Source organism: Electrona antarctica (genome assembly GCF_951216825.1).
Source record: "Electrona antarctica genome assembly, chromosome: 4".
NCBI lineage: Eukaryota > Metazoa > Chordata > Actinopteri > Myctophiformes > Myctophidae > Electrona > Electrona antarctica.
The window spans coordinates 59,700,850-59,721,900 of NC_136809.1; positions in this window are offsets into that span (position 1 = coordinate 59,700,850).

Consider the following 21,051-nt stretch of genomic DNA (forward strand, 5'->3'; position numbering starts at 1 on the left):
CGTTCCAATTTCACTTCCTATGATCCCAATCTTCACTGTATCGTTCCAATTTCAGTTCCTATGATCCCAATCTTCTCTGTATCGTTCCAAATTCACTTCCTATGATCCCAATCTTCACTGTATCGTTCCAATTTCAGTTCCTATGATCCCAATCTTCACTGTATCGTTCCAATTGATTGATTGATAGATAGATAGATAGATAGATAGCGATTTATCTATAGATCGATCTATCTATCTCAGTGTGGACATCCAGGGGTCTCACGGCTGAGGTTACCTGGGGAGGGTACTGTGGGAGTCCGCATTGGTGTTCACTAACAAGAAAATTGGCGCCAGATCGACAAAAGGAACGTAAAATTTCAGTTCCTTTTGGTTTGATCCCAATCTTCTCTGTATCGTTCCAATTTCAGTTCCTTTTGGTTTGATTCCAATCTTCTCTGTATCGTTCCAATTTCACTTCCTATTGGTTTGATTCCAATCTCCTCTGTATCGTTCCAATTTCACTTCCTAGGATCCCAATCTTCATGTGTAGCAGAAGCTGACACAGGAGCACCCTGGCTTGACCAAATATATAAGGGTCTCAGTCTGGACATCCATGAGTCTCACGGTTGAGGTTACTTGGGGAGGGTACTGTGGGAGTACTCATTGGTGTTCACTAACAAGAAAATTGACGCCTGCCTGCCTGCCTGCCAGACTGCCTGCCTGCCAGACAGACAGACAGACAGATAGATATATAGCTATATCAGTCTGGACATCCATGAGCCACACGGTTGCGCATTGGTGAAACTGTGGGAGTGTCCTCGTTGCTGGAATTCCACTTCCTAAGTTTGCTCCCAATCTTCTCTGTATCGTTCCAATTTCAGTTCCTCCCAATCTTCACTGTATCGTTCCAATTTCAGTTCCTATGATCCCAATCTTCTCTGTATCGTTCCAATTTCACTTCCTATGATCCCAATCTTCACTGTATCGTTCCAATTTCAGTTCCTATGATCCCAATCTTCTCTGTATCGTTCCAAATTCACTTCCTATGATCCCAATCTTCACTGTATCGTTCCAATTTCAGTTCCTATGATCCCAATCTTCACTGTATCGTTCCAATTGATTGATTGATAGATAGATAGATAGATAGATAGCGATTTATCTATAGATCGATCTATCTATCTCAGTGTGGACATCCAGGGGTCTCACGGCTGAGGTTACCTGGGGAGGGTACTGTGGGAGTCCGCATTGGTGTTCACTAACAAGAAAATTGGCGCCAGATCGACAAAAGGAACGTAAAATTTCAGTTCCTTTTGGTTTGATCCCAATCTTCTCTGTATCGTTCCAATTTCAGTTCCTTTTGGTTTGATTCCAATCTTCTCTGTATCGTTCCAATTTCACTTCCTATTGGTTTGATTCCAATCTCCTCTGTATCGTTCCAATTTCACTTCCTAGGATCCCAATCTTCATGTGTAGCAGAAGCTGACACAGGAGCACCCTGGCTTGACCAAATATATAAGGGTCTCAGTCTGGACATCCATGAGTCTCACGGTTGAGGTTACTTGGGGAGGGTACTGTGGGAGTACTCATTGGTGTTCACTAACAAGAAAATTGACGCCTGCCTGCCTGCCTGCCAGACTGCCTGCCTGCCAGACAGACAGACAGACAGATAGATATATAGCTATATCAGTCTGGACATCCATGAGCCACACGGTTGCGCATTGGTGAAACTGTGGGAGTGTCCTCGTTGCTGGAATTCCACTTCCTAAGTTTGCTCCCAATCTTCTCTGTATCGTTCCAATTTCAGTTCCTCCCAATCTTCACTGTATCGTTCCAATTTCAGTTCCTATGATCCCAATCTTCTCTGTATCGTTCCAATTTCACTTCCTATGATCCCAATCTTCACTGTATCGTTCCAATTTCAGTTCCTATGATCCCAATCTTCTCTGTATCGTTCCAAATTCACTTCCTATGATCCCAATCTTCACTGTATCGTTCCAATTTCAGTTCCTATGATCCCAATCTTCACTGTATCGTTCCAATTGATTGATTGATAGATAGATAGATAGATAGATAGCGATTTATCTATAGATCGATCTATCTATCTCAGTGTGGACATCCAGGGGTCTCACGGCTGAGGTTACCTGGGGAGGGTACTGTGGGAGTCCGCATTGGTGTTCACTAACAAGAAAATTGGCGCCAGATCGACAAAAGGAACGTAAAATTTCAGTTCCTTTTGGTTTGATCCCAATCTTCTCTGTATCGTTCCAATTTCAGTTCCTTTTGGTTTGATTCCAATCTTCTCTGTATCGTTCCAATTTCACTTCCTATTGGTTTGATTCCAATCTCCTCTGTATCGTTCCAATTTCACTTCCTAGGATCCCAATCTTCATGTGTAGCAGAAGCTGACACAGGAGCACCCTGGCTTGACCAAATATATAAGGGTCTCAGTCTGGACATCCATGAGTCTCACGGTTGAGGTTACTTGGGGAGGGTACTGTGGGAGTACTCATTGGTGTTCACTAACAAGAAAATTGACGCCTGCCTGCCTGCCTGCCAGACTGCCTGCCTGCCTGCCAGACAGACAGACAGACAGATAGATATATAGCTATATCAGTCTGGACATCCATGAGCCACACGGTTGCGCATTGGTGAAACTGTGGGAGTGTCCTCGTTGCTGGAATTCCACTTCCTAAGTTTGCTCCCAATCTTCTCTGTATCGTTCCAATTTCAGTTCCTCCCAATCTTCACTGTATCGTTCCAATTTCAGTTCCTATGATCCCAATCTTCTCTGTATCGTTCCAATTTCACTTCCTATGATCCCAATCTTCACTGTATCGTTCCAATTTCAGTTCCTATGATCCCAATCTTCTCTGTATCGTTCCAAATTCACTTCCTATGATCCCAATCTTCACTGTATCGTTCCAATTTCAGTTCCTATGATCCCAATCTTCACTGTATCGTTCCAATTGATTGATTGATAGATAGATAGATAGCGATTTATCTATAGATCGATCTATCTATCTCAGTGTGGACATCCAGGGGTCTCACGGCTGAGGTTACCTGGGGAGGGTACTGTGGGAGTCCGCATTGGTGTTCACTAACAAGAAAATTGGCGCCAGATCGACAAAAGGAACGTAAAATTTCAGTTCCTTTTGGTTTGATCCCAATCTTCTCTGTATCGTTCCAATTTCAGTTCCTTTTGGTTTGATTCCAATCTTCTCTGTATCGTTCCAATTTCACTTCCTATTGGTTTGATTCCAATCTCCTCTGTATCGTTCCAATTTCACTTCCTAGGATCCCAATCTTCATGTGTAGCAGAAGCTGACACAGGAGCACCCTGGCTTGACCAAATATATAAGGGTCTCAGTCTGGACATCCATGAGTCTCACGGTTGAGGTTACTTGGGGAGGGTACTGTGGGAGTACTCATTGGTGTTCACTAACAAGAAAATTGACGCCTGCCTGCCTGCCTGCCAGACTGCCTGCCTGCCAGACAGACAGACAGATAGATATATAGCTATATCAGTCTGGACATCCATGAGCCACACGGTTGCGCATTGGTGAAACTGTGGGAGTGTCCTCGTTGCTGGAATTCCACTTCCTAAGTTTGCTCCCAATCTTCTCTGTATCGTTCCAATTTCAGTTCCTCCCAATCTTCACTGTATCGTTCCAATTTCAGTTCCTATGATCCCAATCTTCTCTGTATCGTTCCAATTTCACTTCCTATGATCCCAATCTTCACTGTATCGTTCCAATTTCAGTTCCTATGATCCCAATCTTCTCTGTATCGTTCCAAATTCACTTCCTATGATCCCAATCTTCACTGTATCGTTCCAATTTCAGTTCCTATGATCCCAATCTTCACTGTATCGTTCCAATTGATTGATTGATAGATAGATAGATAGCGATTTATCTATAGATCGATCTATCTATCTCAGTGTGGACATCCAGGGGTCTCACGGCTGAGGTTACCTGGGGAGGGTACTGTGGGAGTCCGCATTGGTGTTCACTAACAAGAAAATTGGCGCCAGATCGACAAAAGGAACGTAAAATTTCAGTTCCTTTTGGTTTGATCCCAATCTTCTCTGTATCGTTCCAATTTCAGTTCCTTTTGGTTTGATTCCAATCTTCTCTGTATCGTTCCAATTTCACTTCCTATTGGTTTGATTCCAATCTCCTCTGTATCGTTCCAATTTCACTTCCTAGGATCCCAATCTTCATGTGTAGCAGAAGCTGACACAGGAGCACCCTGGCTTGACCAAATATATAAGGGTCTCAGTCTGGACATCCATGAGTCTCACGGTTGAGGTTACTTGGGGAGGGTACTGTGGGAGTACTCATTGGTGTTCACTAACAAGAAAATTGACGCCTGCCTGCCTGCCTGCCAGACTGCCTGCCTGCCAGACAGACAGACAGATAGATATATAGCTATATCAGTCTGGACATCCATGAGCCACACGGTTGCGCATTGGTGAAACTGTGGGAGTGTCCTCGTTGCTGGAATTCCACTTCCTAAGTTTGCTCCCAATCTTCTCTGTATCGTTCCAATTTCAGTTCCTCCCAATCTTCACTGTATCGTTCCAATTTCAGTTCCTATGATCCCAATCTTCTCTGTATCGTTCCAATTTCACTTCCTATGATCCCAATCTTCACTGTATCGTTCCAATTTCAGTTCCTATGATCCCAATCTTCTCTGTATCGTTCCAAATTCACTTCCTATGATCCCAATCTTCACTGTATCGTTCCAATTTCAGTTCCTATGATCCCAATCTTCACTGTATCGTTCCAATTGATTGATTGATAGATAGATAGATAGATAGATAGCGATTTATCTATAGATCGATCTATCTATCTCAGTGTGGACATCCAGGGGTCTCACGGCTGAGGTTACCTGGGGAGGGTACTGTGGGAGTCCGCATTGGTGTTCACTAACAAGAAAATTGGCGCCAGATCGACAAAAGGAACGTAAAATTTCAGTTCCTTTTGGTTTGATCCCAATCTTCTCTGTATCGTTCCAATTTCAGTTCCTTTTGGTTTGATTCCAATCTTCTCTGTATCGTTCCAATTTCACTTCCTATTGGTTTGATTCCAATCTCCTCTGTATCGTTCCAATTTCACTTCCTAGGATCCCAATCTTCATGTGTAGCAGAAGCTGACACAGGAGCACCCTGGCTTGACCAAATATATAAGGGTCTCAGTCTGGACATCCATGAGTCTCACGGTTGAGGTTACTTGGGGAGGGTACTGTGGGAGTACTCATTGGTGTTCACTAACAAGAAAATTGACGCCTGCCTGCCTGCCTGCCAGACTGCCTGCCTGCCAGACAGACAGACAGACAGATAGATATATAGCTATATCAGTCTGGACATCCATGAGCCACACGGTTGCGCATTGGTGAAACTGTGGGAGTGTCCTCGTTGCTGGAATTCCACTTCCTAAGTTTGCTCCCAATCTTCTCTGTATCGTTCCAATTTCAGTTCCTCCCAATCTTCACTGTATCGTTCCAATTTCAGTTCCTATGATCCCAATCTTCTCTGTATCGTTCCAATTTCACTTCCTATGATCCCAATCTTCACTGTATCGTTCCAATTTCAGTTCCTATGATCCCAATCTTCTCTGTATCGTTCCAAATTCACTTCCTATGATCCCAATCTTCACTGTATCGTTCCAATTTCAGTTCCTATGATCCCAATCTTCACTGTATCGTTCCAATTGATTGATTGATAGATAGATAGATAGATAGATAGCGATTTATCTATAGATCGATCTATCTATCTCAGTGTGGACATCCAGGGGTCTCACGGCTGAGGTTACCTGGGGAGGGTACTGTGGGAGTCCGCATTGGTGTTCACTAACAAGAAAATTGGCGCCAGATCGACAAAAGGAACGTAAAATTTCAGTTCCTTTTGGTTTGATCCCAATCTTCTCTGTATCGTTCCAATTTCAGTTCCTTTTGGTTTGATTCCAATCTTCTCTGTATCGTTCCAATTTCACTTCCTATTGGTTTGATTCCAATCTCCTCTGTATCGTTCCAATTTCACTTCCTAGGATCCCAATCTTCATGTGTAGCAGAAGCTGACACAGGAGCACCCTGGCTTGACCAAATATATAAGGGTCTCAGTCTGGACATCCATGAGTCTCACGGTTGAGGTTACTTGGGGAGGGTACTGTGGGAGTACTCATTGGTGTTCACTAACAAGAAAATTGACGCCTGCCTGCCTGCCTGCCAGACTGCCTGCCTGCCAGACAGACAGACAGACAGATAGATATATAGCTATATCAGTCTGGACATCCATGAGCCACACGGTTGCGCATTGGTGAAACTGTGGGAGTGTCCTCGTTGCTGGAATTCCACTTCCTAAGTTTGCTCCCAATCTTCTCTGTATCGTTCCAATTTCAGTTCCTCCCAATCTTCACTGTATCGTTCCAATTTCAGTTCCTATGATCCCAATCTTCTCTGTATCGTTCCAATTTCACTTCCTATGATCCCAATCTTCACTGTATCGTTCCAATTTCAGTTCCTATGATCCCAATCTTCTCTGTATCGTTCCAAATTCACTTCCTATGATCCCAATCTTCACTGTATCGTTCCAATTTCAGTTCCTATGATCCCAATCTTCACTGTATCGTTCCAATTGATTGATTGATAGATAGATAGATAGATAGATAGCGATTTATCTATAGATCGATCTATCTATCTCAGTGTGGACATCCAGGGGTCTCACGGCTGAGGTTACCTGGGGAGGGTACTGTGGGAGTCCGCATTGGTGTTCACTAACAAGAAAATTGGCGCCAGATCGACAAAAGGAACGTAAAATTTCAGTTCCTTTTGGTTTGATCCCAATCTTCTCTGTATCGTTCCAATTTCAGTTCCTTTTGGTTTGATTCCAATCTTCTCTGTATCGTTCCAATTTCACTTCCTATTGGTTTGATTCCAATCTCCTCTGTATCGTTCCAATTTCACTTCCTAGGATCCCAATCTTCATGTGTAGCAGAAGCTGACACAGGAGCACCCTGGCTTGACCAAATATATAAGGGTCTCAGTCTGGACATCCATGAGTCTCACGGTTGAGGTTACTTGGGGAGGGTACTGTGGGAGTACTCATTGGTGTTCACTAACAAGAAAATTGACGCCTGCCTGCCTGCCTGCCAGACTGCCTGCCTGCCTGCCAGACAGACAGACAGACAGATAGATATATAGCTATATCAGTCTGGACATCCATGAGCCACACGGTTGCGCATTGGTGAAACTGTGGGAGTGTCCTCGTTGCTGGAATTCCACTTCCTAAGTTTGCTCCCAATCTTCTCTGTATCGTTCCAATTTCAGTTCCTCCCAATCTTCACTGTATCGTTCCAATTTCAGTTCCTATGATCCCAATCTTCTCTGTATCGTTCCAATTTCACTTCCTATGATCCCAATCTTCACTGTATCGTTCCAATTTCAGTTCCTATGATCCCAATCTTCTCTGTATCGTTCCAAATTCACTTCCTATGATCCCAATCTTCACTGTATCGTTCCAATTTCAGTTCCTATGATCCCAATCTTCACTGTATCGTTCCAATTGATTGATTGATAGATAGATAGATAGATAGATAGCGATTTATCTATAGATCGATCTATCTATCTCAGTGTGGACATCCAGGGGTCTCACGGCTGAGGTTACCTGGGGAGGGTACTGTGGGAGTCCGCATTGGTGTTCACTAACAAGAAAATTGGCGCCAGATCGACAAAAGGAACGTAAAATTTCAGTTCCTTTTGGTTTGATCCCAATCTTCTCTGTATCGTTCCAATTTCAGTTCCTTTTGGTTTGATTCCAATCTTCTCTGTATCGTTCCAATTTCACTTCCTATTGGTTTGATTCCAATCTCCTCTGTATCGTTCCAATTTCACTTCCTAGGATCCCAATCTTCATGTGTAGCAGAAGCTGACACAGGAGCACCCTGGCTTGACCAAATATATAAGGGTCTCAGTCTGGACATCCATGAGTCTCACGGTTGAGGTTACTTGGGGAGGGTACTGTGGGAGTACTCATTGGTGTTCACTAACAAGAAAATTGACGCCTGCCTGCCTGCCTGCCAGACTGCCTGCCTGCCAGACAGACAGACAGACAGATAGATATATAGCTATATCAGTCTGGACATCCATGAGCCACACGGTTGCGCATTGGTGAAACTGTGGGAGTGTCCTCGTTGCTGGAATTCCACTTCCTAAGTTTGCTCCCAATCTTCTCTGTATCGTTCCAATTTCAGTTCCTCCCAATCTTCACTGTATCGTTCCAATTTCAGTTCCTATGATCCCAATCTTCTCTGTATCGTTCCAATTTCACTTCCTATGATCCCAATCTTCACTGTATCGTTCCAATTTCAGTTCCTATGATCCCAATCTTCTCTGTATCGTTCCAAATTCACTTCCTATGATCCCAATCTTCACTGTATCGTTCCAATTTCAGTTCCTATGATCCCAATCTTCACTGTATCGTTCCAATTGATTGATTGATAGATAGATAGATAGATAGATAGCGATTTATCTATAGATCGATCTATCTATCTCAGTGTGGACATCCAGGGGTCTCACGGCTGAGGTTACCTGGGGAGGGTACTGTGGGAGTCCGCATTGGTGTTCACTAACAAGAAAATTGGCGCCAGATCGACAAAAGGAACGTAAAATTTCAGTTCCTTTTGGTTTGATCCCAATCTTCTCTGTATCGTTCCAATTTCAGTTCCTTTTGGTTTGATTCCAATCTTCTCTGTATCGTTCCAATTTCACTTCCTATTGGTTTGATTCCAATCTCCTCTGTATCGTTCCAATTTCACTTCCTAGGATCCCAATCTTCATGTGTAGCAGAAGCTGACACAGGAGCACCCTGGCTTGACCAAATATATAAGGGTCTCAGTCTGGACATCCATGAGTCTCACGGTTGAGGTTACTTGGGGAGGGTACTGTGGGAGTACTCATTGGTGTTCACTAACAAGAAAATTGACGCCTGCCTGCCTGCCTGCCAGACTGCCTGCCTGCCAGACAGACAGACAGACAGATAGATATATAGCTATATCAGTCTGGACATCCATGAGCCACACGGTTGCGCATTGGTGAAACTGTGGGAGTGTCCTCGTTGCTGGAATTCCACTTCCTAAGTTTGCTCCCAATCTTCTCTGTATCGTTCCAATTTCAGTTCCTCCCAATCTTCACTGTATCGTTCCAATTTCAGTTCCTATGATCCCAATCTTCTCTGTATCGTTCCAATTTCACTTCCTATGATCCCAATCTTCACTGTATCGTTCCAATTTCAGTTCCTATGATCCCAATCTTCTCTGTATCGTTCCAAATTCACTTCCTATGATCCCAATCTTCACTGTATCGTTCCAATTTCAGTTCCTATGATCCCAATCTTCACTGTATCGTTCCAATTGATTGATTGATAGATAGATAGATAGATAGATAGCGATTTATCTATAGATCGATCTATCTATCTCAGTGTGGACATCCAGGGGTCTCACGGCTGAGGTTACCTGGGGAGGGTACTGTGGGAGTCCGCATTGGTGTTCACTAACAAGAAAATTGGCGCCAGATCGACAAAAGGAACGTAAAATTTCAGTTCCTTTTGGTTTGATCCCAATCTTCTCTGTATCGTTCCAATTTCAGTTCCTTTTGGTTTGATTCCAATCTTCTCTGTATCGTTCCAATTTCACTTCCTATTGGTTTGATTCCAATCTCCTCTGTATCGTTCCAATTTCACTTCCTAGGATCCCAATCTTCATGTGTAGCAGAAGCTGACACAGGAGCACCCTGGCTTGACCAAATATATAAGGGTCTCAGTCTGGACATCCATGAGTCTCACGGTTGAGGTTACTTGGGGAGGGTACTGTGGGAGTACTCATTGGTGTTCACTAACAAGAAAATTGACGCCTGCCTGCCTGCCTGCCAGACTGCCTGCCTGCCAGACAGACAGACAGACAGATAGATATATAGCTATATCAGTCTGGACATCCATGAGCCACACGGTTGCGCATTGGTGAAACTGTGGGAGTGTCCTCGTTGCTGGAATTCCACTTCCTAAGTTTGCTCCCAATCTTCTCTGTATCGTTCCAATTTCAGTTCCTCCCAATCTTCACTGTATCGTTCCAATTTCAGTTCCTATGATCCCAATCTTCTCTGTATCGTTCCAATTTCACTTCCTATGATCCCAATCTTCACTGTATCGTTCCAATTTCAGTTCCTATGATCCCAATCTTCTCTGTATCGTTCCAAATTCACTTCCTATGATCCCAATCTTCACTGTATCGTTCCAATTTCAGTTCCTATGATCCCAATCTTCACTGTATCGTTCCAATTGATTGATTGATAGATAGATAGATAGATAGATAGCGATTTATCTATAGATCGATCTATCTATCTCAGTGTGGACATCCAGGGGTCTCACGGCTGAGGTTACCTGGGGAGGGTACTGTGGGAGTCCGCATTGGTGTTCACTAACAAGAAAATTGGCGCCAGATCGACAAAAGGAACGTAAAATTTCAGTTCCTTTTGGTTTGATCCCAATCTTCTCTGTATCGTTCCAATTTCAGTTCCTTTTGGTTTGATTCCAATCTTCTCTGTATCGTTCCAATTTCACTTCCTATTGGTTTGATTCCAATCTCCTCTGTATCGTTCCAATTTCACTTCCTAGGATCCCAATCTTCATGTGTAGCAGAAGCTGACACAGGAGCACCCTGGCTTGACCAAATATATAAGGGTCTCAGTCTGGACATCCATGAGTCTCACGGTTGAGGTTACTTGGGGAGGGTACTGTGGGAGTACTCATTGGTGTTCACTAACAAGAAAATTGACGCCTGCCTGCCTGCCTGCCAGACTGCCTGCCTGCCAGACAGACAGACAGACAGATAGATATATAGCTATATCAGTCTGGACATCCATGAGCCACACGGTTGCGCATTGGTGAAACTGTGGGAGTGTCCTCGTTGCTGGAATTCCACTTCCTAAGTTTGCTCCCAATCTTCTCTGTATCGTTCCAATTTCAGTTCCTCCCAATCTTCACTGTATCGTTCCAATTTCAGTTCCTATGATCCCAATCTTCTCTGTATCGTTCCAATTTCACTTCCTATGATCCCAATCTTCACTGTATCGTTCCAATTTCAGTTCCTATGATCCCAATCTTCTCTGTATCGTTCCAAATTCACTTCCTATGATCCCAATCTTCACTGTATCGTTCCAATTTCAGTTCCTATGATCCCAATCTTCACTGTATCGTTCCAATTGATTGATTGATAGATAGATAGATAGATAGATAGCGATTTATCTATAGATCGATCTATCTATCTCAGTGTGGACATCCAGGGGTCTCACGGCTGAGGTTACCTGGGGAGGGTACTGTGGGAGTCCGCATTGGTGTTCACTAACAAGAAAATTGGCGCCAGATCGACAAAAGGAACGTAAAATTTCAGTTCCTTTTGGTTTGATCCCAATCTTCTCTGTATCGTTCCAATTTCAGTTCCTTTTGGTTTGATTCCAATCTTCTCTGTATCGTTCCAATTTCACTTCCTATTGGTTTGATTCCAATCTCCTCTGTATCGTTCCAATTTCACTTCCTAGGATCCCAATCTTCATGTGTAGCAGAAGCTGACACAGGAGCACCCTGGCTTGACCAAATATATAAGGGTCTCAGTCTGGACATCCATGAGTCTCACGGTTGAGGTTACTTGGGGAGGGTACTGTGGGAGTACTCATTGGTGTTCACTAACAAGAAAATTGACGCCTGCCTGCCTGCCTGCCAGACTGCCTGCCTGCCAGACAGACAGACAGACAGATAGATATATAGCTATATCAGTCTGGACATCCATGAGCCACACGGTTGCGCATTGGTGAAACTGTGGGAGTGTCCTCGTTGCTGGAATTCCACTTCCTAAGTTTGCTCCCAATCTTCTCTGTATCGTTCCAATTTCAGTTCCTCCCAATCTTCACTGTATCGTTCCAATTTCAGTTCCTATGATCCCAATCTTCTCTGTATCGTTCCAATTTCACTTCCTATGATCCCAATCTTCACTGTATCGTTCCAATTTCAGTTCCTATGATCCCAATCTTCTCTGTATCGTTCCAAATTCACTTCCTATGATCCCAATCTTCACTGTATCGTTCCAATTTCAGTTCCTATGATCCCAATCTTCACTGTATCGTTCCAATTGATTGATTGATAGATAGATAGATAGATAGATAGCGATTTATCTATAGATCGATCTATCTATCTCAGTGTGGACATCCAGGGGTCTCACGGCTGAGGTTACCTGGGGAGGGTACTGTGGGAGTCCGCATTGGTGTTCACTAACAAGAAAATTGGCGCCAGATCGACAAAAGGAACGTAAAATTTCAGTTCCTTTTGGTTTGATCCCAATCTTCTCTGTATCGTTCCAATTTCAGTTCCTTTTGGTTTGATTCCAATCTTCTCTGTATCGTTCCAATTTCACTTCCTATTGGTTTGATTCCAATCTCCTCTGTATCGTTCCAATTTCACTTCCTAGGATCCCAATCTTCATGTGTAGCAGAAGCTGACACAGGAGCACCCTGGCTTGACCAAATATATAAGGGTCTCAGTCTGGACATCCATGAGTCTCACGGTTGAGGTTACTTGGGGAGGGTACTGTGGGAGTACTCATTGGTGTTCACTAACAAGAAAATTGACGCCTGCCTGCCTGCCTGCCAGACTGCCTGCCTGCCAGACAGACAGACAGACAGATAGATATATAGCTATATCAGTCTGGACATCCATGAGCCACACGGTTGCGCATTGGTGAAACTGTGGGAGTGTCCTCGTTGCTGGAATTCCACTTCCTAAGTTTGCTCCCAATCTTCTCTGTATCGTTCCAATTTCAGTTCCTCCCAATCTTCACTGTATCGTTCCAATTTCAGTTCCTATGATCCCAATCTTCTCTGTATCGTTCCAATTTCACTTCCTATGATCCCAATCTTCACTGTATCGTTCCAATTTCAGTTCCTATGATCCCAATCTTCTCTGTATCGTTCCAAATTCACTTCCTATGATCCCAATCTTCACTGTATCGTTCCAATTTCAGTTCCTATGATCCCAATCTTCACTGTATCGTTCCAATTGATTGATTGATAGATAGATAGATAGATAGATAGCGATTTATCTATAGATCGATCTATCTATCTCAGTGTGGACATCCAGGGGTCTCACGGCTGAGGTTACCTGGGGAGGGTACTGTGGGAGTCCGCATTGGTGTTCACTAACAAGAAAATTGGCGCCAGATCGACAAAAGGAACGTAAAATTTCAGTTCCTTTTGGTTTGATCCCAATCTTCTCTGTATCGTTCCAATTTCAGTTCCTTTTGGTTTGATTCCAATCTTCTCTGTATCGTTCCAATTTCACTTCCTATTGGTTTGATTCCAATCTCCTCTGTATCGTTCCAATTTCACTTCCTAGGATCCCAATCTTCATGTGTAGCAGAAGCTGACACAGGAGCACCCTGGCTTGACCAAATATATAAGGGTCTCAGTCTGGACATCCATGAGTCTCACGGTTGAGGTTACTTGGGGAGGGTACTGTGGGAGTACTCATTGGTGTTCACTAACAAGAAAATTGACGCCTGCCTGCCTGCCTGCCTGCCTGCCTGCCTGCCAGACTGCCTGCCTGCCAGACAGACAGACAGACAGATAGATATATAGCTATATCAGTCTGGACATCCATGAGCCACACGGTTGCGCATTGGTGAAACTGTGGAAGTGTCCTCGTTGCTGGAATTCCACTTCCTAAGTTTGCTCCCAATCTTCTCTGTATCGTTCCAATTTCAGTTCCTCCCAATCTTCACTGTATCGTTCCAATTTCAGTTCCTATGATCCCAATCTTCTCTGTATCGTTCCAATTTCACTTCCTATGATCCCAATCTTCACTGTATCGTTCCAATTTCAGTTCCTATGATCCCAATCTTCTCTGTATCGTTCCAAATTCACTTCCTATGATCCCAATCTTCACTGTATCGTTCCAATTTCAGTTCCTATGATCCCAATCTTCACTGTATCGTTCCAATTGATTGATTGATAGATAGATAGATAGATAGATAGCGATTTATCTATAGATCGATCTATCTATCTCAGTGTGGACATCCAGGGGTCTCACGGCTGAGGTTACCTGGGGAGGGTACTGTGGGAGTCCGCATTGGTGTTCACTAACAAGAAAATTGGCGCCAGATCGACAAAAGGAACGTAAAATTTCAGTTCCTTTTGGTTTGATCCCAATCTTCTCTGTATCGTTCCAATTTCAGTTCCTTTTGGTTTGATTCCAATCTTCTCTGTATCGTTCCAATTTCACTTCCTATTGGTTTGATTCCAATCTCCTCTGTATCGTTCCAATTTCACTTCCTAGGATCCCAATCTTCATGTGTAGCAGAAGCTGACACAGGAGCACCCTGGCTTGACCAAATATATAAGGGTCTCAGTCTGGACATCCATGAGTCTCACGGTTGAGGTTACTTGGGGAGGGTACTGTGGGAGTACTCATTGGTGTTCACTAACAAGAAAATTGACGCCTGCCTGCCTGCCTGCCAGACTGCCTGCCTGCCAGACATACAGACAGACAGATAGATATATAGCTATATCAGTCTGGACATCCATGAGCCACACGGTTGCGCATTGGTGAAACTGTGGGAGTGTCCTCGTTGCTGGAATTCCACTTCCTAAGTTTGCTCCCAATCTTCTCTGTATCGTTCCAATTTCAGTTCCTCCCAATCTTCACTGTATCGTTCCAATTTCAGTTCCTATGATCCCAATCTTCTCTGTATCGTTCCAATTTCACTTCCTATGATCCCAATCTTCACTGTATCGTTCCAATTTCAGTTCCTATGATCCCAATCTTCTCTGTATCGTTCCAAATTCACTTCCTATGATCCCAATCTTCACTGTATCGTTCCAATTTCAGTTCCTATGATCCCAATCTTCACTGTATCGTTCCAATTGATTGATTGATAGATAGATAGATAGATAGATAGCGATTTATCTATAGATCGATCTATCTATCTCAGTGTGGACATCCAGGGGTCTCACGGCTGAGGTTACCTGGGGAGGGTACTGTGGGAGTCCGCATTGGTGTTCACTAACAAGAAAATTGGCGCCAGATCGACAAAAGGAACGTAAAATTTCAGTTCCTTTTGGTTTGATCCCAATCTTCTCTGTATCGTTCCAATTTCAGTTCCTTTTGGTTTGATTCCAATCTTCTCTGTATCGTTCCAATTTCACTTCCTATTGGTTTGATTCCAATCTCCTCTGTATCGTTCCAATTTCACTTCCTAGGATCCCAATCTTCATGTGTAGCAGAAGCTGACACAGGAGCACCCTGGCTTGACCAAATATATAAGGGTCTCAGTCTGGACATCCATGAGTCTCACGGTTGAGGTTACTTGGGGAGGGTACTGTGGGAGTACTCATTGGTGTTCACTAACAAGAAAATTGACGCCTGCCTGCCTGCCTGCCAGACTGCCTGCCTGCCAGGCAGACAGACAGACAGATAGATATATAGCTATATCAGTCTGGACATCCATGAGCCACACGGTTGCGCATTGGTGAAACTGTGGGAGTGTCCTCGTTGCTGGAATTCCACTTCCTAAGTTTGCTCCCAATCTTCTCTGTATCGTTCCAATTTCAGTTCCTCCCAATCTTCACTGTATCGTTCCAATTTCAGTTCCTATGATCCCAATCTTCTCTGTATCGTTCCAATTTCACTTCCTATGATCCCAATCTTCACTGTATCGTTCCAATTTCAGTTCCTATGATCCCAATCTTCTCTGTATCGTTCCAAATTCACTTCCTATGATCCCAATCTTCACTGTATCGTTCCAATTTCAGTTCCTATGATCCCAATCTTCACTGTATCGTTCCAATTGATTGATTGATAGATAGATAGCTAGATAGATAGCGATTTATCTATAGATCGATCTATCTATCTCAGTGTGGACATCCAGGGGTCTCACGGCTGAGGTTACCTGGGGAGGGTACTGTGGGAGTCCGCATTGGTGTTCACTAACAAGAAAATTGGCGCCAGATCGACAAAAGGAACGTAAAATTTCAGTTCCTTTTGGTTTGATCCCAATCTTCTCTGTATCGTTCCAATTTCAGTTCCTTTTGGTTTGATTCCAATCTTCTCTGTATCGTTCCAATTTCACTTCCTATTGGTTTGATTCCAATCTCCTCTGTATCGTTCCAATTTCACTTCCTAGGATCCCAATCTTCATGTGTAGCAGAAGCTGACACAGGAGCACCCTGGCTTGACCAAATATATAAGGGTCTCAGTCTGGACATCCATGAGTCTCACGGTTGAGGTTACTTGGGGAGGGTACTGTGGGAGTACTCATTGGTGTTCACTAACAAGAAAATTGACGCCTGCCTGCCTGCCTGCCAGACTGCCTGCCGGCCAGACAGACAGACAGACAGATAGATATATAGCTATATCAGTCTGGACATCCATGAGCCACACGGTTGCGCATTGGTGAAACTGTGGGAGTGTCCTCGTTGCTGGAATTCCACTTCCTAAGTTTGCTCCCAATCTTCTCTGTATCGTTCCAATTTCAGTTCCTCCCAATCTTCACTGTATCGTTCCAATTTCAGTTCCTATGATCCCAATCTTCTCTGTATCGTTCCAATTTCACTTCCTATGATCCCAATCTTCACTGTATCGTTCCAATTTCAGTTCCTATGATCCCAATCTTCTCTGTATCGTTCCAAATTCACTTCCTATGATCCCAATCTTCACTGTATCGTTCCAATTTCAGTTCCTATGATCCCAATCTTCACTGTATCGTTCCAATTGATTGATTGATAGATAGATAGATAGATAGATAGCGATTTATCTATAGATCGATCTATCTATCTCAGTGTGGACATCCAGGGGTCTCACGGCTGAGGTTACCTGGGGAGGGTACTGTGGGAGTCCGCATTGGTGTTCACTAACAAGAAAATTGGCGCCAGATCGACAAAAGGAACGTAAAATTTCAGTTCCTTTTGGTTTGATCCCAATCTTCTCTGTATCGTTCCAATTTCAGTTCCTTTTGGTTTGATTCCAATCTTCTCTGTATCGTTCCAATTTCACTTCCTATTGGTTTGATTCCAATCTCCTCTGTATCGTTCCAATTTCACTTCCTAGGATCCCAATCTTCATGTGTAGCAGAAGCTGACACAGGAGCACCCTGGCTTGACCAAATATATAAGGGTCTCAGTCTGGACATCCATGAGTCTCACGGTTGAGGTTACTTGGGGAGGGTACTGTGGGAGTACTCATTGGTGTTCACTAACAAGAAAATTGACGCCTGCCTGCCTGCCTGCCAGACTGCCTGCCGGCCAGACAGACAGACAGACAGATAGATATATAGCTATATCAGTCTGGACATCCATGAGCCACACGGTTGCGCATTGGTGAAACTGTGGGAGTGTCCTCGTTGCTGGAATTCCACTTCCTAAGTTTGCTCCCAATCTTCTCTGTATCGTTCCAATTTCAGTTCCTCCCAATCTTCACTGTATCGTTCCAATTTCAGTTCCTATGATCCCAATCTTCTCTGTATCGTTCCAATTTCACTTCCTATGATCCCAATCTTCACTGTATCGTTCCAATTTCAGTTCCTATGATCCCAATCTTCTCTGTATCGTTCCAAATTCACTTCCTATGATCCCAATCTTCACTGTATCGTTCCAATTTCAGTTCCTATGATCCCAATCTTCACTGTATCGTTCCAATTGATTGATTGATAGATAGATAGATAGATAGATAGCGATTTATCTATAGATCGATCTATCTATCTCAGTGTGGACATCCAGGGGTCTCACGGCTGAGGTTACCTGGGGAGGGTACTGTGGGAGTCCGCATTGGTGTTCACTAACAAGAAAATTGGCGCCAGATCGACAAAAGGAACGTAAAATTTCAGTTCCTTTTGGTTTGATCCCAATCTTCTCTGTATCGTTCCAATTTCAGTTCCTTTTGGTTTGATTCCAATCTTCTCTGTATCGTTCCAATTTCACTTCCTATTGGTTTGATTCCAATCTCCTCTGTATCGTTCCAATTTCACTTCCTAGGATCCCAATCTTCATGTGTAGCAGAAGCTGACACAGGAGCACCCTGGCTTGACCAAATATATAAGGGTCTCAGTCTGGACATCCATGAGTCTCACGGTTGAGGTTACTTGGGGAGGGTACTGTGGGAGTACTCATTGGTGTTCACTAACAAGAAAATTGACGCCTGCCTGCCTGCCTGCCAGACTGCCTGCCGGCCAGACAGACAGACAGACAGATAGATATATAGCTATATCAGTCTGGACATCCATGAGCCACACGGTTGCGCATTGGTGAAACTGTGGGAGTGTCCTCGTTGCTGGAATTCCACTTCCTAAGTTTGCTCCCAATCTTCTCTGTATCGTTCCAATTTCAGTTCCTCCCAATCTTCACTGTATCGTTCCAATTTCAGTTCCTATGATCCCAATCTTCTCTGTATCGTTCCAATTTCACTTCCTATGATCCCAATCTTCACTGTATCGTTCCAATTTCAGTTCCTATGATCCCAATCTTCTCTGTATCGTTCCAAATTCACTTCCTATGATCCCAATCTTCACTGTATCGTTCCAATTTCAGTTCCTATGATCCCAATCTTCACTGTATCGTTCCAATTGATTGATTGATAGATAGATAGATAGATAGATAGCGATTTATCTATAGATCGATCTATCTATCTCAGTGTGGACATCCAGGGGTCTCACGGCTGAGGTTACCTGGGGAGGGTACTGTGGGAGTCCGCATTGGTGTTCACTAACAAGAAAATTGGCGCCAGATCGACAAAAGGAACGTAAAATTTCAGTTCCTTTTGGTTTGATCCCAATCTTCTCTGTATCGTTCCAATTTCAGTTCCTTTTGGTTTGATTCCAATCTTCTCTGTATCGTTCCAATTTCACTTCCTATTGGTTTGATTCCAATCTCCTCTGTATCGTTCCAATTTCACTTCCTAGGATCCCAATCTTCATGTGTAGCAGAAGCTGACACAGGAGCACCCTGGCTTGACCAAATATATAAGGGTCTCAGTCTGGACATCCATGAGTCTCACGGTTGAGGTTACTTGGGGAGGGTACTGTGGGAGTACTCATTGGTGTTCACTAACAAGAAAATTGACGCCTGCCTGCCTGCCTGCCAGACTGCCTGCCTGCCAGACAGACAGACAGACAGATAGATATATAGCTATATCAGTCTGGACATCCATGAGCCACACGGTTGCGCATTGGTGAAACTGTGGGAGTGTCCTCGTTGCTGGAATTCCACTTCCTAAGTTTGCTCCCAATCTTCTCTGTATCGTTCCAATTTCAGTTCCTCCCAATCTTCACTGTATCGTTCCAATTTCAGTTCCTATGATCCCAATCTTCTCTGTATCGTTCCAATTTCACTTCCTATGATCCCAATCTTCACTGTATCGTTCCAATTTCAGTTCCTATGATCCCAATCTTCTCTGTATCGTTCCAAATTCACTTCCTATGATCCCAATCTTCACTGTATCGTTCCAATTTCAGTTCCTATGATCCCAATCTTCACTGTATCGTTCCAATTGATTGATTGATAGATAGATAGCTAGATAGATAGCGATTTATCTATAGATCGATCTATCTATCTCAGTGTGGACATCCAGGGGTCTCACGGCTGAGGTTACCTGGGGAGGGTACTGTGGGAGTCCGCATTGGTGTTCACTAACAAGAAAATTGGCGCCAGATCGACAAAAGGAACGTAAAATTTCAGTTCCTTTTGGTTTGATCCCAATCTTCTCTGTATCGTTCCAATTTCAGTTCCTTTTGGTTTGATTCCAATCTTCTCTGTATCGTTCCAATTTCACTTCCTATTGGTTTGATTCCAATCTCCTCTGTATCGTTCCAATTTCACTTCCTAGGATCCCAATCTTCATGTGTAGCAGAAGCTGACACAGGAGCACCCTGGCTTGACCAAATATATAAGGGTCTCAGTCTGGACATCCATGAGTCTCACGGTTGAGGTTACTTGGGGAGGGTACTGTGGGAGTACTCATTGGTGTTCACTAACAAGAAAATTGACGCCTGCCTGCCTGCCTGCCAGACTGCCTGCCGGCCAGACAGACAGACAGACAGATAGATATATAGCTATATCAGTCTGGACATCCATGAGCCACACGGTTGCGCATTGGTGAAACTGTGGGAGTGTCCTCGTTGCTGGAATTCCACTTCCTAAGTTTGCTCCCAATCTTCTCTGTATCGTTCCAATTTCAGTTCCTCCCAATCTTCACTGTATCGTTCCAATTTCAGTTCCTATGATCCCAATCTTCTCTGTATCGTTCCAATTTCACTTCCTATGATCCCAATCTTCACTGTATCGTTCCAATTTCAGTTCCTATGATCCCAATCTTCTCTGTATCGTTCCAAATTCACTTCCTATGATCCCAATCTTCACTGTATCGTTCCAATTTCAGTTCCTATGATCCCAATCTTCACTGTATCGTTCCAATTGATTGATTGATAGATAGATAGATAGATAGATAGCGATTTATCTATAGATCGATCTATCTATCTCAGTGTGGACATCCAGGGGTCTCACGGCTGAGGTTACCTGGGGAGGGTACTGTGGGAGTCCGCATTGGTGTTCACTAACAAGAAAATTGGCGCCAGATCGACAAAAGGAACGTAAAATTTCAGTTCCTTTTGGTTTGATCCCAATCTTCTCTGTATCGTTCCAATTTCAGTTCCTTTTGGTTTGATTCCAATCTTCTCTGTATCGTTCCAATTTCACTTCCTATTGGTTTGATTCCAATCTCCTCTGTATCGTTCCAATTTCACTTCCTAGGATCCCAATCTTCATGTGTAGCAGAAGCTGACACAGGAGCACCCTGGCTTGACCAAATATATAAGGGTCTCAGTCTGGACATCCATGAGTCTCACGGTTGAGGTTACTTGGGGAGGGTACTGTGGGAGTACTCATTGGTGTTCACTAACAAGAAAATTGACGCCTGCCTGCCTGCCTGCCAGACTGCCTGCCTGCCAGACAGACAGACAGACAGATAGATATATAGCTATATCAGTC